Genomic DNA, 22,557 nt, shown 5'->3' with positions numbered 1-22,557 from the left:
AGGTAGTCAACCCTTGCGTAGTGAAATGAGGTGGCGCAAGCGCAAATTGCTCTTGCTCCCTCCTCTCCACCATACAAATGAATGAGAATAGGGGTAACATTAATGAAAGGTGTAAAAACCTTTTATGGTTTGCATTAACATTACACCCCATTGAAAAGGAGCTCCCAAGTGATTATTCAGAGCAACTCTTTAATTGGAAACCCGCTGGTTGCCCCCACTTAGAAAACTGTGTTCAAATTCACTGAGCAACTTCTTCCTTGACACAGAACTAAATGAGGTTATCTATTTATAAAGAATCTGTGTCATATTTTAGTTCAGCATATAGGGCTTTGTTCTCAGTAGTTTGAGACATGGGTTTCCCATGTACGGTATAGACTACAGTACAATACAACAAACGATCTTAGCATGATAAGGAAAGCATGGTGTGTGACCTTATCAATATCAAACACATATTACAGGCAGACAGCAGAAGTGTCCAGTACACCACCTCAGCCGTGGCAGGCCAAGAGGCAGTGGCTTTGATGCACCTACTCTTCAGTGTGTCGTGGTTGGTGGAGTAGAACTGTGTATAGGGAATGTATATGAATCATGGTGATTATGCTGGCCATCTCTTGGTTAGTGAGGAGTTAAGAACCATGGGATTTTGATGGGATTTTTGGGGAAGGATGTGTGGATTTCCTTTAATCACCTTAACCCAAGCAGGCCCACCAATTAAGAAGCGAGTGCATTTTTGTACATACAGCAAGTTTATTGTAAAATCGTCTGGGGAGGGGCTAGATGACAGTGTTGAGTCAAACTAACCTGAGTCTACTGGAACCACACAAGTTGACACATTATACACATTTTTGCAACAGTTAAAACACTCCCATATATTTTATTACAATCCACCCCCCACATGTGATTAGTTAAAACCTATACAAAGAAATCAAATCTTTCTCCAATTTCCCCATTCCCATTGGTCATGACAATCTTAACTGCCATCTTCAGCTCATGTGTACAACACAGCCTCCTTTAGTATTTGTCTGTGGTGGATCATGACATCATCACATAGTTACACATTCACATACAAACATTATCTATTACAAGTCACAGCTGGTCCTAAACCTAAATATAACTGCACATGGCTTGCACAAGTATTTCAAACAACATGAGGAGTGGTAGAGTAAAAAGGTTCCCTTTTAGCTTTTTCAATTTCAAATCTGCACAAGTATTTCAAACAACATGAGGAGAGGTAGAGTAAAAAGGTTCCCTTTTAGCTTTTTCAATTTCAAATCAGTAGCTTGTTGGCTCCAAAATGTGTATCTTTATTGACTTTCATATTTTTAGCCCTTGTCATATTTATCCATTGCAGTTCTTTTTTTTATCTTCTTTCATCTGATTCAGGATTGTTCCCTCTGATTCATTGATTGTATATTGTGTAATTTTCAAGCACACTCTTATTTTGTAACTTTTTTAAAAAAGTACTCTGATACGAGACTAACGCTGATGTGATGCCTGTCTAGGCCTTTCTTCAATCAAAAGGCCTGGCTGGTCGTTGCTTTTGACCCTCTCCTCCTCCTTTATTTCAATTCTTATGAACAAGAGGTCCCTCTCTTCAATTATTGGGGTTGGATCTGCAATATTCTAACCTTCAATAATAATACAGTAAGATAGTCCTTCCTGTCTCAAATATGGGGTCTACCTGAGTAGCTTACTTCTGCAATAAGCTACTCTCAATTTCCAAGGTATCCAAGAAATCTTTCATCATTCTTAGGGCTCCTATCAAAATTACGCCTCCCCACATATCTATCGAACGAGACCTAGAAGCTTACAACTCTAGAACTGAAGACCACTACTTCCTATCAGCAATATTACTAGTACTTTACACCTTGCTCTCCTGAATTCCAGATTGGCGGTGGCTGATGCCTCCACTATCGCATAATTCACCATTAAATACAACCTAGAAATGATGTTTTTAACAGAAATGTGGTTTTCCAATGACTGTACAGGCATGTTACATATGTTATGGCTGGTGGCTACTCTATTGAATGGCTCAACGGGGAACACTGATGTGGTGGCAGAGGGGCAACAGTTGTTAAATCACATTTCATTATTTCTAATTTCGCACCCTTACACTGTGACCAAAACTACCAAATGTGTTCTTTCCTTATAAAAATGTCTCCCTTGCATGCGGTCAATGTTGCAGACCTCTGGTTCATAGTAAATGCATCTTGGATAGCTTCCACAACTGAGGGGCTTGCATATAATAAACTCCTAATTTTGGGAGATTCGATTTTAGGCATGAAAAAGTAAACACATGGACTCCCAAGGTTTCGTCAGCTATGTTATTCAGTCACTATTTGACTTCTCATGCCTCATCACCATCTCACAGTGGGGGCATTGTCTGGATGTTATCTTTTTTAATATTCCCGTTTCCATTTTTTTTTTTCATTTTGTATTGCTCTAGATGGAGTGTGTACCTGTGTGCATATGTTGTATACAGTGACATAGAATGAAACTAAACATGTGCTTCATAATTTTTCTTATTAATGTTTGCTACAGTTAAATTGAACTTTTTTGCACTATACATAAAAAATATTAAAACATCAACATTATCTATATATAAAACGCTTAGGTATGTTTTCTGTAATTTGATGCAATGTATCAGTGTTAGGTTGCCCTCTGCTGTCCAAGTGGCAAAGTGCACCTCTGTGTACATTTCTGAAAAATTAAGGGAGCAGATTTTGTTTTACTAAATTTGGAACAAATAATGATATGTCTGAATAAATACACAATGTATTAATATGAAAGCCATATTAAATGAATGTTCAAGTCTAAATAAAACATTAAAGAGATTAAATTGCACCAAACAGAAGTATTTCTAATTTATTAACTACAGTAAGAGAAGTGAGAGTAAAATAATTTCAAGTTATTTCTTTCCACCCCCACTTCTCTTCACACAGGGTACGGCAGTTCCAGTGTCAAAGAACAGTTAATTACCGGCTCAACGTTTCAGCCTCTAAAGAGCGAAACCCTGTAGGATGCATGCTTCCTCGCAAGCTAAAACTGAAAGTAGGTGCTGTAGTAGATTCTACTATGCAATCTTATGCCATCACAGGCACTCAGCAATGGAATGTGATTGACAATTACACATCTACAAAGACACATAATAGAGGCCTGTGTAATCTATGCATTAAACTTATATACTGTTCTTATGCCGTGCATACCTCTCATTCTATCTGATACAAATATGCCTTTCAAATTGAAAATAAGGCAGTTTCCTGTATGTTTAGCCTTTTCTATGACCATTAATTAGTCACAGAGACCTACCTACAGGGACCTTCCTGGAAGCAATCAGTAGTAATTCCAATATTTAAGAAGGGGGACTGAAGTGACCCTATGAATTACCGACCGATATTGACCTTTAAGATATGCGAGAACAGCATATGTCATGCCGGGAACAGCTAGTAAATACTTATGTACTGTATGTTATCCAAATGTTTTCCTTAAACTCTTCACTATTTAAAATGATATTAATAAAATGTTGTCAAAACTAGTCCATCGATAATGTGTTGTGTAGAGAGTAAAGTGCACTGCTTGACTATGCTTCAATTGTCAACAGATTTGAAGAATTAAGAAAAATTGTTACTTATGCTTATCCTTAGTCTTGACAGGGCAAACATTAGTGAGGGAATAGAACATTCCAACCAACGTGCCCAGAGAGCATCCTCGCATAAACGCTTATGACCTTCAAGAAATCTAGCAAGCTAACTCTCATGTAAGTGTGTAACCGTTGGCACTGTGCCAGAATGTGTCTGTTAGTCGCAAATCAGACTGTACTTTCACACAACTGACACAGCCGTTTAGGTGCAAGGATAACCTGCCAACTGCCGTAACTTAAAAGGTCGGGGGTTTACCCATCTGCATCAGTAAAATAATTCTATGGTGGGTGGGTGAATGGTACATTACAAGGTAGTGAGGAAGAGTGAGACAATAACTATATCATCGGATAAACTAATTGTAGCTCATTAGCAAATGCAAGTGATACTGTGTTTTTATCCACAACCACGCCTACGCATTTGACTTACGTTTCTTCATCAACACACTATACCCATACTCCCAAGTGCACTGCCAGTCAATGACGCTAAAACATTTTTCACATTAGGCTTTAAACCTTCTGCAGAGGAGACCCAAAACCCGATCAACAAAGACAACTACAATGGGATCAATAAAAAGTGCACCCTTTGCAAGAGGAACAAAGTTTTATTACATGCAAATACGGCCGGGAGTGTCAGTCAGTCCCGTAACATTGTGAACTCAAACCACACTTGACACGCCCATGTCGAGTTACATCTTTTATATCAGAAACCCACAAAGCAAAACATATCATATACAATATAATTCCACGTTTCCCATTGGCTAACACCTATACAAAAATCTAAACATTTCCATAGTTCACTACCCCTTGGTTGTTCATATCTAAATACACCCCCTTGCAAAATAACATAATTGTGCAGATAGCAGAAAACCCTGTGATGTGATTGGTCCACTATACCCAGGTACTTTGTTGCAACACTGGACCCTCCTTATTGATCAAGCTAACGTTGTCCTACTTGTGATGTGCATACCCCCGACAGGACCCAATCAGGGAGCAAATGCAAACAACAAGGTCAACCTCACCCAGTAATATAATGCTTCCTCATGAGACCAGACAATTCGGCATTCCCATATAGTGCCTTCGACTTTACAGCTGTACTCTTTGGCATCACCTCTTGCTACTCCGATCTTAGAGCACATTACTTCCCTAGCACGCCTCCTACCATTTCTCTCCTGGGAACCAGGTGCTTCACAAAAAACGCAGTTGAGGACAAATTTCTCATATTTAATTCTTCATTTACTCAGACACCTGTAGTTCAAATGGACTGGCCACTTCTCAATGGGAGAAGTATTACTCCAAACCTAGCTCAACATCTTGGCAATGCCAGATACAAGGCTCTATTCTCATGAGATTCGTCCTTCACAGCCACAGCACTAATCTAATTTTCCAAAACCAACATTGTGTTCCGACTTTTATAAGCTGCTCGGCCTGGCACAATTAACTGCAAGCTGCGCTGCGTTTCTCCCTTTCCTCCATAACCTTGGTTGTCTGCACACTCTAGGGGGAAGGATGCTTAATTAAATGGACAGAGTAAAAGCTCCAAAGGCAGCCTTATTCGTTAACCACCAAAAGCTGTAACTTCTAACAATGTTAGTCCAAAATGGCGGAACTATTGCTCACATGGCACACAGCCCTCATGTTACTACAACACAACCCCTACCCTATCTCGCTGCTGGACACTTCAGCTACCTCTTCATCTGCCTTTTCATCTGCTACCAAAAGCTTCCCTGGAAATGATATTCAAAGATCTCCTTACTACAACCAAAGCACAATAGCAATCACTGCTACTAGCTATAAAACGTATTACACGCGCCCTAGTTCTAATCTCTAACCATAATAAGCCACGTTATTACATTGTTGCACCTTCTTTCATTGTGTAAGGCTCTGTGATGCTTTCTAAAATGTGTCAACGGTAACTACAAATAACATGTGTGCAGAACTGCCAAACGGCAAAATACTGACATTAAATGGCCAACGCTTCTTACTAATACAATTTGCGCAGATTAAACCTCTTTCCATGGTTGGGACATGGCACTTGCATTCCAACACTTCTCAGAGCTTGGTTGGGGTTACATAGCATAGCTGCCCCTAATATTTGTAACAAAGGTCACCTGGGAGCAGTTAAAAGCTTAACACAAAGAAGTGCCTATTTAATGAATATTGTAGTCTCCAATGAGATAAGGCCTACTTCAAGGCGAATGGCCTCAACAGGAATCGCTTGTGCGAGTCCCAAAATATTTTCCAGATCTGCCCATCTAATGTTTTCACCCAGGTGCCATGGTGATGTAAGCCTGCCTGGAGGGCATAAGTCAACATGGGGACCACGCACTGCTTGTAGGTTAGCCGTATCACCTCCAAACTATAGCCAGCAGTGCTAATTACTCCCATCAACACAGCTGGAGACTCTCTTAATACTCCCAACCAGGGTAGAGATATGGATTTTACATGCCTTATTACTCCCAATGTTAATAAATGTTTTGTCCAAGCTTATTCTAAGGTCGTTTTCCAATGCAAAGTCACACAACTTGGCTACACTACGGGATATACCTTTAAATGTGCAATCTAATAAAAGCAGGTCATCTGCGTAGTCCAGCCAAGGAATGTGGGTATCACCTATTTTTAAGGGAACATGTTTAACCAATCAGAGAGACTTCACAAAGTCAGCCATATAAAGGTTCAAAAGCACGGGGGCAATACCCAAGCCTACACGCTCCATTCAAACGAGAGAAATGTGATGCAAAATAATGTTCCAATGGCATGATACGCTGGAACGATTACATCAGATGTGCCCGACTGTGTCAGTTCTGTGTTGGAGAGGGTGTGGGGCAAAGGGGACTTGGTGACATATATGGTGGGAGTGCCAAAAGATTGAGCCGTTTTGGGAATAAATCCACAAACACATTGACAAGGGTCTGAAGGAACCACGAGTCTGGTTATGTGGGTTGTGGGGGCCAAAATATCGACGGCACACAAAGAGACAGAAACGCAGCTTTATGGTACTGCTCATAGCTGCATGGCTCGTGGTAGTGCATAATTGGAAAGAAAAACAGGGGCCTACAAATGCGGATTGGCTTCAGAAAGTGTGGAACTTCATAGCACTAGAATGGGCCACCAATATGGTACAACGGGACCAAGCTGCCTTTAAACGCAACTGGGAAGACGTGCTGCATTATCTTCAAAGTGACTATATGCTCCAATGGTGCCCCCATAAAATACAGATCTTGCACATTATGTGAATACCTCATAATAGTTTATTGGACTAATACACTTGCCTCCGGGGGGGGGGGGGGTGCGGGGAGGGAATGGGGTTGAATCGTCTAGTTAATTTGCAATGTGAAAACTAATAAAAACATGTTGGGGGAAAAAAAGCATGGGGGCCAGTACGCACCATTGTTTCACTCCACCAAACGTATTCATTTCTTTTAATTATTTATTTTACTTGGATTTTACTTGGACCTTTGTGTCGGAATGTAGTTAAATCATGTATCTAAGAAGGTGCTCAGGCATATGCTTAATCCATAGCTAACCTCAATACACAGAGTAAAACGCTTTGCTAAAATCAATAATACGGCATACAGGGGAGGCTTATCTAACTACAATGCAGAGTTGGTCAAACTGTTTAGAAGTAGAATATTATGGGTAGTTGCACACCCAGCTCTAAAGCCAGTTTGGAAGGGGCTGTGTAACATATTTCTATCCGCCCCAATCACCATTTCTTGGAATAAGAAAGTTGAAAAGATTTTAGAGGAGAGCAAGGCGCCTATAATAAACAGGATCCCCCTATCTCCCTTTTTAAACACTGGGACAATAATGGCCGTTTCCCATGACTCTGGGATCATACCGCCTCTTACAACCGCCTGGAAATGCTTGTGTAATACATTGGACCAGAAATCTGTGTTGTTCTTAATCACAATATTCGAGAGCCCACCCAGGCCAGTGGCCCGTGATGATTTGAGTTTACTAATACAGTTTAAGATGTCCTCTCAAGTAATGTTTAAGTCAGATTTACCATGATCCATACACCCCACCCTGTTCACTTCAGCTGCGACATTTACATCTTTCATAAACACCTCCCATTTCGCCTCTATAACGACATTTACTGATTGGCCCATTCCCCTCCCTCTTGCTTCATTGAATACTGTCCAAAATGTTGTAGTGTTCGTGTCACACAACATGATACACATTCTCTGCCATGCTGCATTCTTTACCGACCAACGGTGTCTCTTGATCCAATTCGCATAATGATTTTTTAATTTTCTTATTGCAAGAGTTGGCTCAACCTGACCAGCTCTATTCGTGATCAATCTAATCTGCTGTCTCGGGTTCCTCTTTGCCGCACGAATCAACGGGTCTGAGGGACCATGTGTTCCTACTTTGGTATTTGCCAAACAATTACCACCAAGTGGGATAAAGCGGGGTGTTAGACCTATAATTAGGTCACAGTACAATTAGGGCCACCAGTTCCCATACTTCAACCCAATCCAATGTCTTGGCCTCGGGCTCAATGTATTTGCTCATAGACTTCATGTTCTTTTCAATCCAGCTAATACAATAGCCCTTCAACGTTTCAAGTTCTCCCAAGTTACACACATTTTCACATGGCAGTGTAAATGGTAATTTCAATAACGCGTGGTCGCTATAGGAGTTAAGCATACTGACAAAGGAGTGGATCAAAGTCAACAAATCAGGGCTTACAAAGAAGTAGTGCTGATGTTTCCCATTTTCCAGGTGTAGTTACCCGGAACGTCCCCCCTACTCTGCCATTCATCATCACTGATTCCTAATCATGCGGAAAAGCCGGCCATCTCTTACCCTGCCTATTCTCTTGTTTTTGCTGCATCAAACCTATAAAGTGCACGTTCTTGTGCTCACTTCAGACCGCGGTGTCAACACAATGTACATTCAAGTCTCGCCCATCAGGATCATATCTATTGAATTATTCAACGTTGCTGCGTTCAACATCTTGCAGATGTGTTGCATGATGGTATCAGATTCCCTACCCTGAGTAGGGTCATATGTATTACATATCAGCATCTTGCGAATCGTCTGGGCGTCAAACCGGGTAATTAAGACCACCTGCAAAAAATTACAACCAGTGGTATCTAACTCACTAGAGGATAGACTAGATCTCACTCCAACCATAAGGTCCCCCCGGGGCGACCTTGTTCCCCCTTGATTGCCAGTTTACAATATGTCTCATACCCATGAACATACGTCATGGTTATCATCCAACATTCCTGAATACAAAAATATATGTGATCATAAGCAAGTCACGACCACCCTTCAGGGGCATAAAATGCTTGTGATACGTGTGTTCCATGTGGTCATGTTTATATATCAATTTCGCCATCAAGGATTCGATGCTAAAAAAACAGCCACCAGGCCCATTCTTCACCTGGCTGTTTGGAAGATCCCCGAGCAGTTTCAGCTGGGCTGTCTCGCACACTGCCCGGCCCGTATTTGGCATGGTGACACTGACGATTTGCTTCGAGGTCAATCTTTTATAACCCCTGGGCTTAGAAATAATATCATCCCCATCAGCAGGAATTCAGGAAGGTGGCCTAATTCAAAATTCACGATTGTAGGTGAAGCACACTCAACATATGCACAATGAGTCATGAGCTCATCCATAAAATCCATATATTGCCAATCTCAGGAGCTGAGAACTCTGAGGGCTGGAATCAGAGAAAACGATTTACTGGGTCCGGGCAAGTATTAGGGAATAAGTGCATTATAGGGCATGAGCCCACGGGGCAGAACATTGGGCACAGGCTGAACTATACTTTGAAATGAGGGTGGTTGGCCTGCTGAGTTGTTGGTAAAAGGCTGCTCTTGCTGTGAGCCACGCTCCTGAGCGCCATAACCGGCATATCCACCCGGTGGGGATTCTCCTGGGTAGGTGCAGGTCACATATTAACAGCTTCCACCTCCACATGTGTACACGAAGGATCCTCAGGACGAGGGACCTCACTCGTTTCTAAAACTTCTGATCCCATGCTATCCTGGTACCCCGATACTTCAACAACTTCCTGTGGGGGTGGGGAGGTGATTAACCAGCTCGTTAAGGTTCCCCTTTGCCCAGACATCCTTTTGTCTTCTTTTAGGTTTCTTTTTTAAAAATCATGGGATGTGGAGGGGGGTGTCATAGGGGCTAGCCAAAGCCAATGGTGGTTTCCCACCTGCACCGTTAATGGTTTTTATTCTATTCAGTGTCTTCAACTGACGCCAGCGTTTCCTTCTTGTCAAATATAGCGCCCCCATATGACATGATATGATATGATATGGCATTTATAATGCGCCTATACACAAGTGTAAAGTAGTTCAACTTTGGTAGATTCCAAGCCCTGAGCGACACAGGGCATGAGCCCACCCGGCAGAACATTGGGCACAGGCTGAACTATACTTTGAACTATACTTTGAAATGAGGGTGGTTGGCCTGCTTAGCGTTTTTCAATGATGCATAGTATCTGTATGGTGGTCGGTCAAAATCTCGAAAAAAAAATCTCGACTAACAATGAGGTCGAAAAAAAAGACTGAAAAAAAAAGTCGAATTTCGCTTTTTTTAATTATATATTTATTTTGGGGTCCGGGATTTTAAACAAATGGTTAAAAAAAAAAAAATGGAGTTTGGGGGGGAACCCCCCCATTTCGAATAAAAAACATCATTAAAAAAATTCAACTTTTTTTTCAGACTTTTTTTTTCGAGATTTCTTTTTTCGGTCTTATGACCATAAACCGTATCTGTATATCTGTGTGCAAAGGTACTGTTTCAAACATTTCCCCACACAGTTTCAATAAGACTTTTAAGGCAAATTGAACAGTGCTTTCCCCGTCTGTTGCTGTGATATCCACCAATGCCATGTCAGCAGCTTCTTTGACCCTTACCCCAAATAGATCTGAGCCTTCTAGAATAATCCCAGCTGTCCCAGCCTTAGTCATAATTAGCCCAGGCTCTGGAGTCACAGTACCCATTTCGGATAATAAGCCGCATTCTTTTTGCAGTGAAGAGCAAAGGTTAAGTAAGGAATTGTTATTGTCAATGGGGGTGGATTTCAGACTATCATGTAGGTTTATAGCTTCCAACCCGCTTCTTTCCACTGTACAATTCTGATTTGGTTATGCCGTGCCTACAGCGGCAAAGTAAGAGGTGATCTTATTGCCAGTGCCTTAAGTGGCCTGAAACTCCAGCCAGGGCTCTTAGGGGGCGTGACCTGGCAGGAGGTGGTACCTCAATTAAGAGACATCACTTAGCTCACCTGAATATTCCCCCTTAGGCCACGCCCCGGTAAGAGCCCTGGTGCAATTTTGCAAAAGGGCCAGGGCTGTGGCCTACTAGGCAGCATTCCAGTAGGGTAAGTGTTGTAACGTGAGCACAAGCACCACGGCTCGTGCACAGCCACATGTTTGGGCCACGTTTGCAAACGCATGGCATGCACTAATAAAGGTGCAGAGTAGTCTCCCGCTCAGCAGTTCCTGTAATAGACTAAAGACATGGCAGTGCCTTTATTCCGGCGCTGCATGCCCATTCGCCATGGGCCCACCTGGCCGCCCCACGCTGAGGGGCACAACCATCCTGACGCGGGCCGGAGACCCCGGGTCCGTGTAACATCTGGCAACGAGGATGCCGATCCCAAGAAGAACCCAGCCTGTCCTCCACGCCGCTGCCGTGCTCCGCACTCCCCCACAGGGAGCCCAGCAGGACACAGAGGGCCGGAGAGCCCCGGTCCGTGTAACATCTGGCAACGAGGATGCCGATCCCAAGAAGAACCCAGCCTGTCCTCCACGCCGCTGCCGTGCTCCGCACTCCCCCACAGGGAGCCCAGCAGGACACAGAGGGCCGGAGAGCCCCGGTCCGTGTAACATCTGGCAACGAGGATGCCGATCCCAAGAAGAACCCAGCCTGTCCTCCACGCCGCTGCCGTGCTCTGCACTCCCCCACAGGGAGCCCAGCAGGACACAGAGGGCCGGAGAGCCCCGGTCCGTGTAACATCTGGCAACGAGGATGCCGATCCCAAGAAGAACCCAGCCTGTCCTCCACGCCGCTGCCGTGCTCCGCACTCCCCCACAGGGAGCCCAGCAGGACACAGAGGGCCGGAGAGCCCCGGTCCGTGTAGCATCTGGCAACGAGGATGCCGATCCCAAGAAGAACCCAGCCTGTCCTCCACGCCGCTGCCGTGCTCCGCACTCCCCCACAGGGAGCCAAGCAGGACACAGAGGGCCGGAGAGCCCCGGTCCGTGTAGCATCTGGCAACGAGGATGCCGATCCCAAGAAGAACCCAGCCTGTCTTCCACGCCCCTGCTGTGCTCCGCACTCCCTCACAGGGAGCCCAGCAGGACACAGAAGGACGGAGAGCCCCGTTGGCGCTGCCTGCGGAGGCCATGCCAGGGATAGGGAGACTTGCTGCCCCAAGACTCCTGACTGGGGGTGCCCCAACACGGTAGGGTGGGGCCTGCTGCCCATCGCTGCTCCTGGCGGCATGGAGTGCGAGCGTGGCACAGGACCCCGCCCCCCAAATCCGGTAGAGGGAAAGCTCCCGCCCGAGGGAATGAGCTGCCCAGAGCCACAGTAAAGACATCAACCTCGCTGGTAGGGCGGGGAGGGCGCGGGGGGACGAGGCGCATGAGCAGCACCAGCGGCGGACCACCACCATGAAACTTTGAACTCTCACCCAAGGGAGACGGAGCCTGGCTGGCCCTGCAGACAGTGCAGCCTGCCACAGGGAGAGTGCAGCGAGCACACCGCCAATGGAAAAAGAAACATTTGATTTTCCCCACCTGGGGGCAGAACGAAAAGCGAGGCTGCTGATAATGGCAAAGGAAAAAGGAGACGTGCCAGGCAAGGCGCTGCTCATGCAAGGGGGAGTGGCATGGGCTAGTGGGTCCCCTGCATGTAACCTGTCCCCTGCATGCAGCCAAGGACACTCTGTCTGGGCAAGGTTGGTGGCCCACGCCACCAGGTGCAAAGTAAGCCCCTGCCTGGGGCAGTAGAGCAGCCCACGGTGCTCCATCATGAGGACACAAGCTCCTGCCTGGGGCAGGAAAGCAGCCCCTGCTACTCCAGCAGAATAACACACTCCTGCCTGGGCGAGAGACTGGGCACATGCTTCTATAGCGACTGTATAAACTGCTGCCTGGGGGCGAGCGCACAGCCCACGCCGCTACAAGGATTATTCATACTCCTGCCCGGGGCGGGGGAGCAAAGTGGCTAATCCCGCCACCGGGACATTAAGTACTCCTGGCTAGTGGAGGACGGCGGCCCATGCTGCAAGAGTGTATTTAGACACTCCTGCCTGGGGAGAACAGGCGACCCATGCTACGACAGCACCACAGGCCCTTGCCTGGCACAAAAGCCAGAGGAGCAGCGCCGTCCACTGGACACTAGAAACAAAGGGAGAGATGCACTGCCTCAAACAAGGGCACTCCTGTCTGGGGGAGAGGTGCACTGCCTCAGACAAGGCACTCCTGTCTGGGGGAGAGGTGCACTGCCTCAAACAAGGCACTCCTGTCCAGGGCTGGACTGCCCCACCGGGACACCGGGACATCCCCCAGTAGGCCTCTGGCCTGTAGGGCCTCTTTTTGAGCGGAAGGATACATGTGTTACACATCGCGTGACTCCGCCTGGGTGGTTTGCCTTGAATTGGCTGCCACCACTGACCTAGGCTGAGGCACCGTCATTTTTTTTTTCCCCAGGCAGCATCTGGGCTGGGCCCGCACCTGCGCAGGGCCCCCTGGGCTGGGCACCAGATTGGAACCGCACGTGCGGCCCTGCAGAGGCACCGTCATTTTTTTTTTTCTTCACAGCAGCTGGGCTGGGCCGGGCCGCCCCTGCGCAGGGCCTCCTGGGCTGGACACCAGATTGGAACCGCACGTGCCCTACCTGCAGCCCAGCCTGCTGCACAGAGTGCACACATTAGCAGGCACTGCAGGCAGGCAGCTGGTCCGGACTGCATGAGGCCCGGCAATCGCAAGCCACAAGATCGATCGATTGTCAGGTAAGAAGCGAGACACACACTGCACGTTGATGATATGCATCTCGACTCGAGATATATATCATCAACGTGCAGTGTGAGATCGTCAGTAAAGTTAACTTGCTGCGCTGCCTGGCCAGCCTTCAAATAATTCCCCAGAGCCCTGTTATTGGGCCGTAGACAAAAACGACTCTGCAGACTCCCAAAGCCTGGATAATTATGGGATGCATGTTTGCAATTGCAACTCAGTAATAAGCTGCACTTGACTTCCAGTGTCTGACATGTAGCAAGCAGCAGGGACCTTCTCCCTGGGGGACCGTCACCCTCCTCACTAAACGCCCACACTCTGCCGCTGGAGCACATACTAGGCTGTCCTTGCACCAGACTGGAGAATGAATGACTGACTCAAGATCATAGCGCTGTGAGTCGCATTATTCTGGCCTGCCTTCTGAAATCCAGTACACTCACTTGCCATGTGTGTAGACGTGGCGGAGGTCAGGACCCGCCTGGCGGAGCGCTGGCGCAGTGTGGGTGTGGGGGTTGGGGGGGTCCTGAAAATTTACTTTCTTGTGGGAATGGCCACGGAAGCTGGCAGAGGGTGGAAGTAGGGTGATGTGTTGCAGACATATAAAAGGACCGTTGTCAGCCTGCAACAAGTTTGTATTTCATCTTAAAAATTATATAATGCTCAAATGATGTAATGCTCTCTAATGCATTGCCTTTCGTGGTGCAGTAGACAGCACCCTTTCTTGACACACTGCAGCGGTGGGTGCATTCTGAAGGTCGGAGGGCGTGAAGCAGGCATCTGCGTGCCAGATCTAGCATAAGGCCTTGGATTTCCACGTAGCCTGTGAGCCAGAATGCCCTGGGGTGAAATTGTATGACCTTTGACAGAGCATGTGGGTTCCTTGTCCAGCAGCACGGGGAGCTGTAGAGGAAACTGTGGCATTAAATGCAACAGCTCGTTTAACCGGAGATAAATCCTTTTCTATTGATGCTCGTACTTTTTTTGAGATATCGACATAAGCATGTCACTGGTGTTGTTCCCATTATCTCACTACGTTTCTCATAAGTTCTTATAAACTACTGGCTGGAGCTGATGCTGATCTTGCCAGAGCACGGTCTGCATAGAATTCACATGTGCACCTGTGTCAATGGAGTGGAGGTCCTTGCCCAAAGATTCTCTGTACCAAGAAAGGTGATCAGAGGGAACATTTCGAGGGAGAGATGGGGTGGTTGTGGGCAGTGGTGTCTAGATGGAGTTTATGGCTCAGAAACCTGCCTGGGGTGCTTTGGCGTGCTGTGGGGAGGGTGGACAGTGAGGGACGTGTGCAACCGATCTACATGCAGTCCACAGGTTTGAAGAACGACTGGTTTTCACTCTCCTGAGGTGCTTAAAATGCTTACTATTGTACAGCCTAATAACAGCCCAACTCATCATGTAAGTTCCAACAGAACATACACCGGGCTGTGCATTACATAAAAGGTTCTTGTTGTGAGCTTTATTGATATTGCACATTGTATATGTTCAGCAGTGCTTTGCAAGTGGGGTATTATCAGGGGTTTTATGGAGCTTTTGATTATTATCAGGGCTGACTCTTCCTTTCATCGTTCAGAAGTTTATGACATGATTGCTATCAAAGAGGGCCAGCACTAACTGGTATTTACAGTGCTAAGAAGTCATTACAAGGTGACAGCAAGCTCTGTATAAATGGAACTTCTATGTGTATGTGCGTGAGGCCTCAGGGTGACTTAGATGGCACTGAATGGGACTTAATAGGTAGTTGGTTTTCTTTGTAATTGACTTGCTAATTGTGTTGTCTCCATACCGTGGTAGTGCAATCAGGAGTCTTTTTACAAAAGAACTGTGTGAGGATCAGATCAGAGATGCATTCAGGGTCACCTAGGTTTAGATGTGAGTGAGATGATAATGTGAGCAGAAGAGTGTGTAATGTCGATGCTGAGGTGTTTATTGAGGGCCGAGCACATCGTATAATGGGGAATCCATCTCATTGAGATTTTGAGGGTGACTGGCGTCTTTTGAGGTGCATGCAACCTGACCTACAACATAAAGTTCATGTGTCTCTGTCTGATTTACTGACTCCTACTTCATTACTGAGCTGCTTGTGTGAGAGGACTGATGCATCTCACGGGTTTCATTAGAATTAGATCTATTGTACACTGCATTACTTAACCCTCAGTCTTCTCTAACCTATTATACTCCTGGTGGCAACATTACGCAGACGGAGTGAAGGCGATATGACATCTTGGAGTTGGTTGAAAGGAAATTGAAAAAAAGACTGATAGACACAAGCTTTACATTTTCTTTTCTGGTACTGAGACTAGTAATGACGCCCAAGTGTGTTGGTACATTTGTTAGTGAATTGTTGTTAACATAGCCCTTTCGACAAAGCATTTTGCATAAAATATTTCCATGAACAATTATTACCCAGCCCAGGGCCGGCCCTAGGATTTTCTGGGCCCTGGACTACATAAGATGTGCGGGACCCCTTATTTGCATGAATGGTGACCCGTGATATTACAGAAACTTATATCACAGAATAAGTCTTTAATACACACAGGTATCATAGGAAGTTACATTAAAAACACGTTGCCATGAGTAAGGCAGGAGACCAATACACTGAGACGCCCAGTATATGATTTGTCACTGTTAACATTTACCCATATGGCAATATCAGGAGAGAGGCTTTATTTTGGGGTGGCAGACAAAATGAGAAGGGACCCTTATCAATGTACCCCCTGAGCCTTCACTGGATGGGGTGAGCAGGCCACAACTGTTTGGCAGGATGCAGGAATTGAAAGGCGAAGCAGGGGATCCCATAACAGAACATTGCAACGGCAACTGAGAAGATTAGGTGACTGCTGCTGAGATGTTATCTTTATATCTTCCTGTAAATCATATGGCTTTTTTCCCATTACTGCTGCAAAATGTGGAGTAAAATGAGGTGTTTTAACTAGGAGATGCGTACGGCTCCCTCACATCACTAGGTGTGGGGACTTCTGGCCCGATCGCAAATATCAAAAGCTGGCACCTATCAATATACGCACAGTAAGTGTACATGAATTAAAGGGAAATATACATGTTTGGATCAATTGACCTTTCCCCTTAGAAAAAAGTGCATCACACCAAAGAGCAATGGCATTAAAAAAACATTAATCAACACCAGAAAAATGACATGAGAGGGTAGATTTTCCCATAAGTACGCTGGCAAAGTGTAAAAGGTGCCCACCTTTTAATCCCAACAATCTATAGTGAAATATACCTAGTAAAACAAAATCCCAGTTATGTGGTCTTGTGGGTAAGCGTCTGCACTTGGTACATGATAACCTAGGTGAAATCCTTGTAGTCAAACACTTGAGCAAGTTTTCCGGACTCAAAAACACCCAAGCAGGGTAGCAGCCACCCTCGGAAAAAAGTGTGCCCACCCACATGTATCCTCTAGTTGTGCCCTGAAAAACAACGCATGACTACAATGAGAGAAAATAACCTCTCCAGGATTACTTTTATTCAGACCGATATTGCACTTGTGGTTTGTCCCTCTATCATTGAAGATGTACTTGTTGGTAACTTATTTAAAAGATGACCATTTAATCCATATATGTATGTTTAAAAGCTGCTTTAAATGCACTCATTTTGACTCATTTTCATTTTCTTGGGCGATACTCTGAATCCGCTCATAGAAGAGTTGGGCTCACATGCTATGCTCGCTCGCTGGGTGAAATATGTGGCCACTTTGAAAAAATATTCCAGGGCCACTTTTGGTTCCCAGTCCAGCCCTGCTCCTGTCTGGGGGAGAGGTGTACTGCCTCAAACGGGTGAGAGGTGTGCTGCCAAAAGCAACTCCTGACTAGGGAGAAGCTCGCAGAAGAAGCGCGGCTTGGCAAGACCCGGCACTGCAGCGGCTCTCCCAGGAAGCAGCCAACGTGACTCTGCCTATCCTTGCGGCCAACGGGTCAGGAAAATGTCATGCATTGAGGCACATCCCCTACATGAACGGGAGTAGAGCGACACGGCACAAACTGTTGATGCAGTGGCTGTACCCCAGAGCCCAGGACAGTAAGTGAACACTCCCTCCTGGAAGGGAGCCCGCAGATGGCACGACATGGACTGCTGCCCATTCTACACCCAAGCACCTTGCGCTTCTCCCACCTGAAGGGAGCCCGCAGAGAGCACAAAATGGACCGCTACCCGTTCTGCACCTCAAGCTACTCCCGCCTGGAAGGGAGCCACAGATGGCACAACATGGACCGCTGCCCATTCTGCACCCAAGTACCTTGAGCAACTCCCACCTGAAAGGGAGCCTGCAGAGACCTCAACTTGGGCCGCTGCTCGTTTTGCGCCTCGAGCTACTCCCGCCTGGAAAGGAGCACACAGATGGCACGAAATGAACTGCTGCCCATCCTGCACCCAAGCAGCACGAATCCCTCGAATCCCTACCACGATGCTGGCATGACCGTGGCTCTCCCTGAGGAGAGTGCTTGTGCGGTCAGGCAGGAGGTGAGCACGTAGGTGAGCCTGGACAAAGAAGGCAGCCATCAGCCCCTGCTGGGAAAGAAGAAGGTGGCAGCAACAACTTCCGCTGCTACGGCTTCATGCAAGCCACTACAGTGACTTCCTATCCTTGTGGCCAACGGGCCAGGAGTGGATCACACACCACCAACTCCCGAGAGCGGTGCATCAAGCTCTGCTGCCGCAGTGGCCGTACACCAGAGGAGGGCAAGGAAGAACTCATGCCCGGGGAGGCCATAAAGGACAACAACCAACCAAGCCGTAGCTCTCCCCAAAGAGAGGGCTTGTGCGGCCAGGCAGAAGGCAGGCCAGGAAGACCTCCTGACTGGGGGAGCCTGGTCAAGGTGCGGCTATCACCGCAGCCATTCCAACGCAAGTGCCATTTGTGAGGGGTACCTAGCCCTGATCGCTGCAAGTGCCAACTCCTGCAGCAGGAAGCCTCAACGGAGTGGGACTGCTGCCCAGCAGTAGTAAGAACTCCCACCCGAAGGGGGAACCTGGGCACGGGTCTGCCCGCTGTCATTCAGTGGTTCCTCACCTGGTGGGGATGGAAGGAGAGTGTCCTTTCCTGGCCCCTATCCGTATGGGGCAAAGGGTCTGAAAGACTCCAGACTATGGTCTGCTGCAAAGGGACGGACACCACTCAGGCCTGCTGGAGGACCACCCTACAGCAGACGGGCCAGAGACCTGCTGGCCGGATGACAGCCGATGTGGCCGCGGTATTCCCGGACGCTGTTTTGCCGGCTAGTGGAGCGCTTTCAATCATGGGCGAACTGACACAGAGGGACTGCCCTGTGACCATCTGCCGATGTGGTCCCTGTATCCCCGGTGCATCTTTTCCAGCCAGTAGGGCCATCCCCACTTCCATTTTGGACTAATAAAGTTTGCAATAACAAAGCCCCATAGGTGTGTTACATCCCAATGTATATATGTGCCTAAGTGTTTACCAGGTCAGCGAGGTATGTTGGTAATGCACCCCTGAAGACAGTGTGTACAGTAGCATGCCTAACTAAGAATGTGTATGTCTGTGTTCCGAGGTGACACACGAGGGCAGCGCCAGCATTAGCAGTTGTTATAGCACATGCCATCTTAAACGTTAATCATGTGTGTGTCTTTGCCCTTGCCGTGGGATGTAGTAACGTGAGCATGAGTGCTGCGGCTTGTGCACAGTCACATGTTGGGGCCAGTAACGGACTAAAGACGTGTCTGTGTCTTTATTCCGGCGCTTCGTGCCCAGTGCACCATGGGCACACCGGGCCGCCCCACACTGAGGGCCACAACCATGCTGACGGGAGCCAGAGACTCTGGCTCTCCTAAACAGTAAGTGTTGCCTGTCTTTTAATTGCTGCGCTGACCCCCCTACCAGTCACTCGTTTCAGTAGAGATGCAGGGATCATCACCCTCTTACCTGGGGTGCAAGGGTGATGATCCCTGCATCTCTAGTGAAAGAGGTGTCTGGCAGGAGGTCGGCGATACAATAAAAAGGCAAGCCTTTTCTTTGTAAAGCCTGAAGCACTTGCTTACACGCGAGGGCTTCAGGTTTTACAATAAAAGCCTCGCCTTTCATTAAAGATGAAGGGATCAACACCCATTGCATCTCTATTGAAAGGGGTGCCTGGTACGGGGTTGGCGACACAATGAAAATGCAATGCTTTTTTTCTAAAGCCAAAAAGCTCTCTCTTACACCTGATGGGCTGGAGTTAGTAGGGGAATTTAGGAAGCCGCAGCAGGGCTCGGCCCCGTCTAGCCTCAGCCCACTTAAAGCCCTGCGTACTGCCAATATCAGCCGGGACAGGCTGTGGTTTTTCTAATTGTCCCGGCATATTTTCGTGCAGCCTGTGTTTTCCACTCAAGTTTTTACCATCTCCATGTCCTTCTTTCATAGGTTATAACCCGCTTTCTTTTTAACCGGAATTGCAGCGCGGCGACTTGTTGCGCTGTGTTTAAAGCAACAGATACCACAGCCGACAAAAACACCCACGAGGGGTTATGAGGAGACTAATAACCGCTATAACGCGCTGCTCTGATGGTTATGAAGACTTCCCGATAGCCTCCGTCTGAGCAGAGGTAACACCACTGCAGAAAGACCTCAAATTATAAAACTACTTGTGTTCTTCTGAGATGCCCCTTCCTCATCCATTTACAGTGCACTATATATAGTCCAAGCTTAGTCCATTGCAATACACATATTTGCCTCTTGCACTGATTATTCATTCCTAACATTACTTTGAACCCCTCCTCCAATCCATTGCTCAGAAAGTTACAAAAAGCTAAGCAGTGCACCTGACAGCGCAGACAACGCCTATCCCTGTACCTGTGTACAAGACACAAGGAAGCCTGAGCCTGTGTACAAGACACAAGGGAGCCTGAGGAGTCCTCTAGAAAGTTCTATTACAGACAGTGCTATAGCCACGCCTGTCCCTGCCACACTGGCCTTTGAACGCAAAACAGAGGAGAGGATTATAGGGGCAAGCAAGGAGACTAAACAGGGAGCACATGTCAGGAAGTACTTAAGGAAAGCCAGCAAAGAGACCACGTTCTGCACCCGAGGCACTTCGGAAGTATAATTGCGGAATATTTACAACAGCTCATTCTTTTGCATTCTGGGCAAACAAGATGCGGTCGCGAATTAGCAGCGTTGTCCAAACCCCCTTTACCCAGCAAAGCAAGCTTGGCATTCCTCAAATGTAGCAAAAATCAGTCTGAACCACATGGAAGGAAATCACAACATTTACAATGTTTACCAATGATGGCACGCCACATACCCGTAGCCCGACATGACTTCTCCTGCCTAGGCACTTTTATTAATAGTCCTTTTAGGCATGAAAATGATCGAGGGAGAGGAAATGACGTTTCATGCTATTTAACCTGCAACCTCCCGACCCCACATGACATCACAGGAAGTGGCCTCAAACCACACTGGACCCTGCTGAAGGGCCAGTGCCGTGTTCTAAACTCTTGGCTGAGAACCCAATACTCAAATAAACAACAGAATTTAGGAAATGCTAAAAACAGGCTTACTTTAATAATAACATTAGTCAGAATAAATTAAATCTCATATTTTGCAAACGAGTCCACCATAATTACAAACAGGGCCCCGCCTGCCGAAGGGGAGCAGGATCACATTTAAAAATGCGGCATGGGTCCCTCGTACTGGTGTTACCTAGATCTTACACCTGCCTATTTTCTTTCGAAATTTCATTGGTCAATACAGATTTGGGACGCTGTTTTTTTGGGACGACAGACTTTACTTCCCGTTTACCCCTCATCCTCATAGTCCTAACTAAATGATGGCTTGCCTCCTTCCCTGATACCTTGCCGAATACGTGTGTGTGATATTTTTTAGACTCCTTTAAAATATATTGGTCCCTCCCACCTTTAAACCTGTTGTTTTCTTTCTCTTGACCGACAACTTGCTAAAGCCATCGAAAGCTGATTGGCGGGAGCCGGTTACACCGTAAAAAAAACAATGATTACAGAGGAGTGACCCACTGCGCCATTGCATAGCATCCTTTTCTTTATATATTTATTTTTATTGTGCCTGTTTTTCCATCAAGGTTCTGGTGGCTGTGACACTCCCATAGATGACGGGCGTGTGGGCTTGGATGCGCTGTGGCTGGGCAATGATGAGACACACATTATGTATTGGCAGTCTTCCGGCTCCCATTTATTGGTGCCCGTCACGTGGTCTCTCCTGACTACGTCACTACATCATGTGATCATAACATCCCTCCCCAAATTGGACTTCAAACATTGTTATAGTCTGTGGTTGTGATCATCGGTCCACCCATGTTTTGCTCACTCACTCACGCTCCTCGGTAGATGCCATTCAGGAAGTACCCCTGGATTGGAGTGGATAGTACCAGTCGCCTGCGGAGAGAGGATTGTCCTCTGTCTCCTCTCCTGGGGGGTGATCGGTCTCACCGGGCTCCTTCCCATGTCCCTTGGTTCGGCAGTGCCTTGTGATGGAGTCTCTGGGGGTTCTCTTCGTTCTTTTGTGGGTGATGTTTGCTCGGTCTATGCAGGTTAAGCTCCCCTGCGGGTTGTTTACTCTTGAGTTACTTTCCACGTGGTTCTTGGTATCCGCCTAAAGTAGGGCATGTTCCTGGTGACTGTTTCTGTTCCGCCTGTGGCCGTTACCAATCCATGGTCCCAATGGGTTATAGTCCAGGGTAAAAATTCATAGGGGAGGGCTATCTTTCTGTGTGGTGTCCGATTCCTCACTAGTTTTGTGTCCCCTACTTGTAGGTGATTAGGTGTTGCTCTTCTTGAGCGATATTCCCTGGCATTGTGCTCTTGTCTTCCCTGTCCTATCTGCTCTAGGTCTGGTTGGGGGTGCCAGGAGTGGTGGAAGGGGTCGTGCTTGGTTGGGTACCCCGAACATCAGGGCTGCAGAGGCTGATTTGCGAGGCTGAATGTGG

The sequence above is a fragment of the Ambystoma mexicanum genome, chromosome 6p, assembly GCF_040938575.1.
Source record: "Ambystoma mexicanum isolate Mex_15411 chromosome 6p, UKY_AmexF1_1, whole genome shotgun sequence".
Lineage (NCBI taxonomy): Eukaryota > Metazoa > Chordata > Amphibia > Caudata > Ambystomatidae > Ambystoma > Ambystoma mexicanum.
Note: the sequence above shows the minus strand (reverse complement) of the source record.